The sequence below is a fragment of the Pteronotus mesoamericanus genome, unplaced genomic scaffold (genome assembly GCF_021234165.1).
Source record: "Pteronotus mesoamericanus isolate MK-2021 breed Mesoamerican mustached bat unplaced genomic scaffold, CSHL_Meso_final scaffold_232, whole genome shotgun sequence".
In the NCBI taxonomy this organism is placed as follows: Eukaryota; Metazoa; Chordata; class Mammalia; order Chiroptera; family Mormoopidae; genus Pteronotus; species Pteronotus mesoamericanus.
Genome location: NW_026555311.1, coordinates 8,034,125 through 8,043,387, shown reverse-complemented (window position 1 = coordinate 8,043,387; position 9,263 = coordinate 8,034,125). Strand labels below are relative to the sequence as shown.

The 9,263-nt window shown below is 37.1% G+C and overlaps 1 pseudogene; it reads right to left on the bottom strand.

Annotated features, from left to right (window-relative positions):
- Positions 1–7,102: 7,102 nt before the first annotated feature.
- LOC129085466 (uncharacterized) lies at positions 7,103–7,214 on the bottom strand (annotated as a pseudogene).
- Positions 7,215–9,263: the final 2,049 nt, after the last annotated feature.

Genomic DNA, 9,263 nt, shown 5'->3' with positions numbered 1-9,263 from the left:
TACTTAAGAGCTCAAGCACAAAATACTAAAAATACTTTATTTAATGAAGAACAAATAATTATCAGAGTTACAAAATGTCATTTGGTTTGACAACGAGGTATTTTTGATTTGTTTGCTTTTGGATACCAATTCAATTTTCTTCTGACCTTGTGCTTCATGTTTGATTCAATTAATTGGGAATTTAAACTATAGGTCTATCTAAATATTCCCAACAAGTATATAAAGAGTCTGCTATTTTCTTCTAAAAAATTCAATTCTTTTTATTGAATGATTTTCATATCAGGGACCAGGGCCCAACATTATCCCCAGGGCTCAACAAAAGCCCTAAGACCTTCCGTCCCAACAACAGGCAAGGCCTCATTTCTCATCCCCTTCTTTTGGTTCCTACTGACTGAGAGAGATCCTATTTCAAGTCCTGGGACATTTTGCCTGACTCAGCCCGGGGATTTAAGGCCAGATAAAGGGAGTCCAATATTAATAAATCAAATCATTAGTGGCTTCAGAATCTTAGATAACAATTTTTAATGCCTAGTTTTATAAATCATTAGGGTCTCACAAATTCCAAACTTCTCCTTAATTCACTCTCTGAAACTTTTATCACATTTTCAAGTGGGGACTAACTGACTTAGCAGGCAGCTATGGCATAAGAGAATGCCACTGGACTAAAACATGAAAGACCTGGGTTCTAGTAATAGTTCCAGTTCTCTCACTCAAAAACTGCTGGTTCTTGGGCAGATCTCTGAACCACTTTGAAGTCAATTTTATCTTATAAAGCAAGAACATAACTACTTACCTGGTATGGCCATTATGAGGGTTAATTGTGCAGAGTGTTTAAAATGGAGTGCTAGGCAAATAGTAATATTATTTGTCTTTGTACAATGAATGGCAAACAACACAATATAACATCAAATTAAAGCAATAGACAGCTATGTTTTTTTAGCACCTATTATATTTAGTCAATATATTGAAATCTCATTCCTACTTCAGTCTCAAAATCAACATTCTTAAATCATTTCTTAAGTTGAATTTGCTGCCCAAATTGAGAAATGCTGTCTTCTTTTTTTCAGATAATCTGATTTCTAACCCATCTTCTTGTAACTAAGAATCAAATGATGAAACTTATAAAAAATTTAGCAGGGATACTCAGTTTATGTTCCTTAATATATTTACTACACCAGCCTTTAAGGCTAGTGTTGTTGAAGTGAATCAGGTGGAGTGAAATTCACAAAACTTCTCTTATTTGTGTGAACAGTCAATGTTCAGTGGTTGGAAGCTGGGGTTCTCTGAAGCTGACTGAGACACTGGCATTAAATTCAGCTGCAACTCATTCTTTGATATAAAATATGGGCTAAAGGAAAGGGAACCCGAGTGCCCTGTTTGTAGGAATACAGACTGGTGCAGCCACTGAGGAAAACAATATGGAATCTCCTCAAAACTAAGTTTGGAACTACGTTTTGACCTGGTGATTCCACTGCTGGGATCTTACCCTAAGAATCCTGAGACACCAATTCAAAAGAACCTATGCACCCTGATGTTCATAGTAGCACAATTTACAATAGCCAAGTGCTGCAAGCAGCCTAAGTGTCCATCAGTAAATGAGTGGACGGTACATTTACACAATGGAATACGACACAGCAGAAACAAAGAAGGAACTCCTACCCTTTGTGACAGCATGGATGGAACTGGAGAGCATTATGTTAAGTGATATAAGCTAGGCAATACAAGACAAATACAAAATGATCCCACTGATAAGTGGAACCTACTCAACAAAACAAACAAGTAAACAAAATAGAACCGGGGACAGGGAAATAAAGAACAAACTGACAGTAACCAGAGGAGAGGGTGGAGAAGGTAACAGGGGAAAGAAGGGGAAGGCTAGTCAAGGAACATGCATAAATGACCCATGGACAAAGACAACAGCATAGGAGAGGATTGAATGTGGGAAGTGGGGGTGGGTAGGGCAGGAGAGAGTAATGGGGAGGAAATAGGGACAACTGTAATTGAACAACAATTAAAAAACAAAAAAAAACAAACAGCCTGGGCTAGAGCTCCTAAGCTTCTAGACCACTTGCTGGTGTTTGGTGAGATGTTATGTTATAGAAGTATATCCTTGACTTTAGAAGTAAAAGAATGGAATTATTCTTTCTTAGGTGCTATGGTGGGCTGATTGGACAGAAAAACAGAACAGGAGAACCAACAGCTGGAGTGAAACAGCCCCCTTCTGCAAGGGTCTCTCTGCTGCACTCTCTGTCACCTTGGTGAGGACACATTATGCACATTCTCTCTTTAGAGTGCACCCTGACAATGCAATACTCAGTGTCTTTGACACTCAAAGATCCTCTTAAAAAGAGTACGTTTCCTATTATGCTCCTTTAGAATACCATCCTGCAGTTGATTATGAGCCTAAAGCTCTGTCATCCCTTCCAGGAATGTCCAGGTGATATGTCTGTTATCAGACTATACTTGCTTAAGCCAGCAAGTTTAGTTGAATACAAAAAAAACTAGTGTAACCAAGTTTTTAGGAAGATAACATTATTTTCTGTAATCTTACACTCTACTAGATGCAATCCATGCAGAGAAAATGCAGGCATTTTGCTTCTGACATTTCAATACACAGCAAAGCAATTTCATGAAAAGCAGCTGCTGGTTGGGTTACAATTTATGAACATGTTAGTCAATAACCTTAGCTTACTCTTTTTGCCTGTGTGAATGAATATCATTTATGGGTTCCTCTGGGCACATTCTAGTGTGCCAAAAATTAAACTGAAAGATAAAATGTACTTGCTCTCCTTTGGAAACTTGTAGAAGCTTATGAAATGCTAAATGAGAATATGATATTTGCAGATAATGGTTGTGCTGTGCTGAAGAAACTATTCAAAACTTTTTCTATTTTTTGGCATCAGGAAATGAAGAAGATGAACCCCAACCCCCTCAAAAACCTTCCAAGTCCTTAGTCTTCTGGCTGTTCTTTTCCTACTTCAAACCTGGCTTCTTGACGGAAGAGCAGGCCCTGAGAAACTTTATTTTTACTCTATTACATGTAGTAAGCTTATTTACATAGTTTTTAAAATGTACAAGATAGTATACAGTGTTTATAATGTTTCTTTCCTTTTTTCACTCCTTTTTACCAGTCTTCATTCGTTATGCCTTTGCTTTTCAGTGGTTGAAGAAGGGTAAACTGACAGCTCTTACTTCTTTTTAATGCTGAGACTCTTTCTGGAGAAAAGTTGTGAGTTCCATGCTGTTCTGTCTGGCATTTGCTATATATTTTGAAATAGAAGACTATAAAAGGGCAATTGTTCAAATCTATTCAATAATCCCATTTCTAATATCCTATGAAAACTTATAAACATATAAAGCATGTTACAGTTTATCTAATACAAATTATATTTTGCAAAATCACTGGAATTTATTGCACTCTTTATTTTACAACCATAGAATAATTTCCAAGATATATTGTTAAGTGTCATAGGAAGCAGATCAGTGTTTGTCAAGTCCTAGATGTAGGGAAAAGCTGACTTCAAAGGGGCATAAGGGAACTTTTGGGGATGATGGAAATTTTTTATATTTTTACTGTGGTGGTGACTATGAACAGTAAACTAAACTCGTAGAACTATACCATAAAACAGTCTCAATGCACCGTATATAGATTATACCTCAATAAATCAGAACTAAGGAAAAGAAAAGCCCAGAATAATAAACAGAAAATGATTCTACTGGCGTAAGAAAAGCAGAAAAGAACACAAATCATCTTGAGCTACTCTGTCGGTGCCCGTGTCTGCACGACACCCACAGCTACACTCCCACCAACCTCTGCTGTTTCTGCCAAATATGTAGAGAGCCAGCATTGCTCTCTCTGCCTCCGCTTTCACATGCACTCAGCTTCTGTCATTTTATCTATTTGGGGCAGCATTGCATGGTTTAAACATGGGTCTGGAATAAAAGTGCTTGAATTCAAATCTCAGCTGGGTCACTTACTAGCTATGTAACTTGGGCAAATCATTTATTTTTCTCTGTGCTTCGGTTTTATCTGTAAAATGTAGATAATAGGTTCCATTGACTCATTGTGAGGAACAATTGATTTAACATTTATAAAGGTGTTTGGCATGAATCTTGAACATAATAAGTACTATATAAAATTTGACTATTACTTTTATTATCCATGTCTATAAATGCATAAGAACGGTTTGTGAGAGTTAGCTCTGGTGAGGATTATGGGAAAGGTGAATATACTTATATCTATACCTATTTTTAATAATCAGCACATATTATTTATGAATTCAAATAAAAGAAATGAGCAAGCAATACATACTTTTTTGATTGGGGAATATAGATTTACCTTTTGGTAATAGAAACTTTCTGTGGTTTTGTGCTTTGGCCAGTTAGCCTCAGTTTTCCTGGAGGGCAGAAAGCCAGCTTAATTTTGTCCTCACATAATGCCAAAGGGACAGGGAGGGTGGGAGCTCCCAGACAGCCAAGTTCCCTCGGGGGACAGCCTCTCGCAAGGCTGCTGCAGCTGCTGCCCCCTCGCTTTGGAGGTGGTTGCTTTTATCTAGTCAGGACATTTTTGCTGACTTCCCTGAGGGCTTTGCTGTTTTAACCAGAAAGAGCGACTCCATCCTTTTACACATTTGGATGTTCAGCCTTCTGAAGTCTGAGAATCCCTGAGGGTAAAGACCTAAAGTGAGCTAGATTAGGCTGGGGACAAGAACACATTATGGGAAATATTTGTCCTGGAAAGAAAACTTTCTCCTGGAAAATGCCAGGTTGTAGGAAAACCTCTTTGGGACAAAACGGGAGAAATTCCCTTGGGTCTAATGCAGATGTGCTGATGAGCCAAGAAGGCAAGGACCTGAGTATTTTTGGCAAATGAAAAGAGAAATTGTTAGAAGACAACTAGGCAGTCTTAGGTGAGAGGTTAGCTGGATCACATGGTCTTCACATTGCTCTAGTTAATTTGTTTGCAAAACACTGTTATTTCTTTGTATTCTTCTTTCTTAGGAGTCTTTTTCTTTTCCCCATTAGATTGCGAAAGTAAGAAGAGCTGCCTGGCCAGGTCTCTTACTGGTCACACCCCGGATATGAAATTCTTATGTAAAAGTTTGACAGTTTGATTTAGCAGATGATGATTAAAATGTAAGTACAGTTGATCAAAGAACTTGCTGATGGTTAAGTGGGTTAAGTGCCCATTATTGAAGGAGTGGCCTGAGTTCTGAAGATGCATATGTCGAATTATATCGACCTGCTGCTGCCTTAATGTGAAGACACATTAAGTCATATGTCTCTTCAATGGAAGTTGTGGGTCCACAGATTAATGTTGCTGTAAACTCCAGTGGGAAAAGAGAGAAGGTTTGCTGCTCAGAATTGTTTCTGGTGCATAATAATTAGGACGTGGATCAGGCAGCACAAGGAATAAACAAGAGTAGAGTAGTTGGCTTCTAGGAATTCAGAAGACTTTCATATCTTCTGCATTCAAAGCCGGGGTGTCTTCAGGGCCTTTGAAACAAACCATTCTTATTTCTAGATGTAATTACCTAAATTCATTAAATGTGCCAAACTTTGCCTAAAAGTGGGAAATGCAATGTGTCTGAATGAGCAGAAAATATTCTTTTGAACTAGGGTTGTATATATTTTTAACTTTCCTGATTTGACTCAAGTTTATCCTGCTTCAGCCAATAGATGGCTGGATATGTCAACTAAAAAAGAATTGAGTGGAAGTGGACAGATAAACGATCAATTTTCAGAAATGAGAATTATTTTTGAAAATATGGAACAGTTAAGTAGGTCTAATGTAATTATGCATTAAAAGGGCACCCATTAAGACCAATAATTAATTCTCATTGAAAGGATTTTTATCTCATATTTTAAGTGCATCTACATTTTTATTGAGGCCTTATTGATGGGTCTAAAAGCCTTGTTTTTGACTGCATTTAAGCCATTCAAGCGTTACTTAGGGTTGTGAATTACTAATCAACAAAACAAAGTAAATGACTCCTAAGTTTCTATGAAAGTTAATTGAGTAGTTAGGGTCAGTCTTTGCCAAAACAGGTTTAATTTTTATAAATGTCCCAGACTTTTATTTATACACTTGAGAACTTGTAGGAAACTCACACTCTAGAGGCAACTTCTGGCTTTTAAGATAGTCACCTGGTTTGATAATACAAAACTATTTTTCCTTTAAGGTGACTTACTTCATGTGTTTATTTTATTCTTATTTTTGATGGCTCATGTAAAATGTAGCAGATCATCAGGAACTCAAAAGGATGTGCTTTCTGTCGATTCACAGCTAGTATGGAACTGGTTGAAATTTGAGCTCCTTCATTTGACCTTCATGTAACCCTGACCTGGGAGGACAGAATGTCTCTAGGGGTGAAAGATAATTTAATTTCCATGCATGTCAAATCCTCCGTTTCTTCTGTGTGGAGGCTGCAGAGAAGTGTCAAATTCTGCAGAATCAGGTGTTCTGTGTTGGAGATGTGGAATACATTCTCCAGGGGTTAGAGTTGAGACCACCAAGTAGACTTCATTTTAAGGCCTTAAGGGAGCCCTGAAACCATTTGTGAAGATGGAAAATATTTCTTTACCCTGTAAACTATTCATCTTCCATTTCACTTTTAATATGTGCACTCCTGATAGCATCAACAAAGACAGTTCCAAAGGCCACACTTAGAACATCTACGTTTATTATTTTATGCTGTTCCAGCTGAAAACAATGGTGGAAAATTCCGATGTGTCAAACAGTGGAATTTGAGTTTCTAATGTGTTCCCTGTGTTTTTGTCCCCAAGGAATTGTAACACAATGCTTATAAAGAGTAAATGTGGGAAACCATGCAATATCTACAAGATAAGGCTAATTCCACTCAGCTACCTGAATTTCCTTCTTTTCCCAGATATCTCTGATTTGTAGAATAGTTCATTATCTTGTACAGCAATGAAAATTTCCAGAAAGGTCAAAGTTTGTGACCTAACATGATTTAACACTTCTGAGATTCTGAAATCATAGTATTATAGCTCAGTATAAGGTAATCTCACCTCTGTTTCATAAAGCTAAACTTTCTGTGGGACTCCAAGGTAATTATCCTATTGACTTTTCCATTTTTTTTTTTTTTTTCGGACCTCGTATCTCTGGCTACATTTCTTTCACAAACTACTTTAGCAAACCTGGTTCCCTTCACTTCTGCAACATCATGCAGAGTCAGTGATCGAGTTTGCATGACTTTTCCATTCTTGCAAGTGAATTGTAATAGTGAAAAAGGAAACGATTTTAGAATGGTCACTGGATGAGTCATGAATGTGGAAGATGCAAAGAACAACTTCAGCTGAGAAATACTTTCTAGAGTTCCTACTGGCTTGGCCATGGTAAATCCTTTCCACATTAAAAAAAAGAAAATATATATATATTTTTTCATATATATATATATGAAATCCAAAGAGTAAGATTATATACTTGACTGTGATATTACCTTAGCAGAGGTGTAGTTTAATTGGAGTATGTTAAATACTGTAACAGACCTAAGGAAGCTTAAAATAAGAGTATATTTTCTGCTCTTGTTATATCAGAGGGACAGAGACTGCTTTGTGTGGTCACCCAGGGACCTCAGTTCTTCCATACCAGCTCTACAGCCCTCATATGTGGGTAGGAGTTTGCTTGGTTTCCTCCATCTTCAGTCAAAGATAAAAGAAGGCATGAGAAAGACATACTGGTCTTAACTCTCTATGGGCAAGGGTTAAAAAAACCCCCAAAATCCAAATAAGTCTACAAAACAGTGTATAGATTTGTACCTAGGAAAAGAGAAAGTATTTAGTGATAATATACCAAACTCTGTTACAGCTAGCAGTTAGCATTGGAAGTAAATTATGTTGGAAAGGATGAGTTTTTGCTGCAGGTTTGGGATGGTTCAATGGTGCTGGGGAAATAAATGGAAAATACTGTGTGTGTTTTATTTCCCCTCCCAAATTATGGCCGTGCTATAAGCTTTATCTCTGAGCTAAATTTTGGCCTTTTGGAGAGGGTGTCTACCCCCTCTCCCACCCCCCTGCCCCAGCCCTTGGTAATCCTTTCTAATTACAGCAAGTATTTTCTGGTCAGAGTCATGTAAACTTTTTCCCACTGATCTTTGACTAAAAGTCGATGAAAGCTTTGTGTTCTTTTTTTTAAAAAAAGTATTAAATTTATTGCGGTGACATTGGTTAATAAAATTATATGTTTCAAGTGTATAGTTCTGTTTGGTCAACTTATTCTCTCAAATATCCGTAAGGTACTGAATTACAGGAACAAGGCCTTGGGGGTGGATGGAGACCAAGCCTCTCTGTACATACCTGGATTTGGGCGACTAGAAATAAAACATTTTAGTGCAACAGTCTCCTTGTGATTGTACATCAGTACAAGTTAAGCCTTAGGTTCAAATAAGACCCTTTCAGGAAAGATTCCTTGAGGAAGACGGAGGCATTTACTAAAGACTTTAGATTAAAAATAACATTCACAGGCAATAAGGGCCTGCATCCAGATCTGGCTCTTTCAAAGGGTCCTGAGGCTGACTCGAGTGGAAAATATGATAATGCATTCTGATTTCAAATAAGAAGTACTAACTTTCCTAACTCCACAGAAACGCTATCTTCTCCTTGAACCTTAAATTTGAAATTGCATAGTTTTCTTTTTTCAGCATTTCATGATTTAATATACTACAGAAAATTCTTAGTAACACTCAACCCAGTATCACGGGAGAAATGTTTTAATCCTTTGTTTTTTGCTTGCTAAAAGTCATTAACTTCTGACACTAGAAATTAAGAATTTGAAGATTCATTTGAAGGGCACTGAGGACATATGGTCTGTTTAGAGGCACCAGACTCTACTTATTTTAATTGCAGTGTTCAGACACCAGGAAAAATGTTCTAACATTGTTGATGCTCTTGGAAAAGTCACTTACGCTTTGTTCACTAATCCGATCCCCTTTTATTCTTTATCATAAACATGTGATTTAGCGAGCAGCTGTGTGCCTTCATGTGGTCCCTAGCACATGGTTTTTGGTAATTAGTTTACTTTTCCTTTTTGGAATATGCATTTACTTTTATACGTGTTGCTACTAAATCAGTATTTTTTTTTAATTGTCATTATTTGGAAATTCATATAGCTATGTTTTCTTTTTATTATTTTTTTGCTTTTATTTTTTTAATTTATAAATCATGTTTATTCTATTACAGTTTTCTCAATTTTTCCTCCTTTACCCCCCTCCACCCATCCCACCCCCACCCCTCACTCCCAA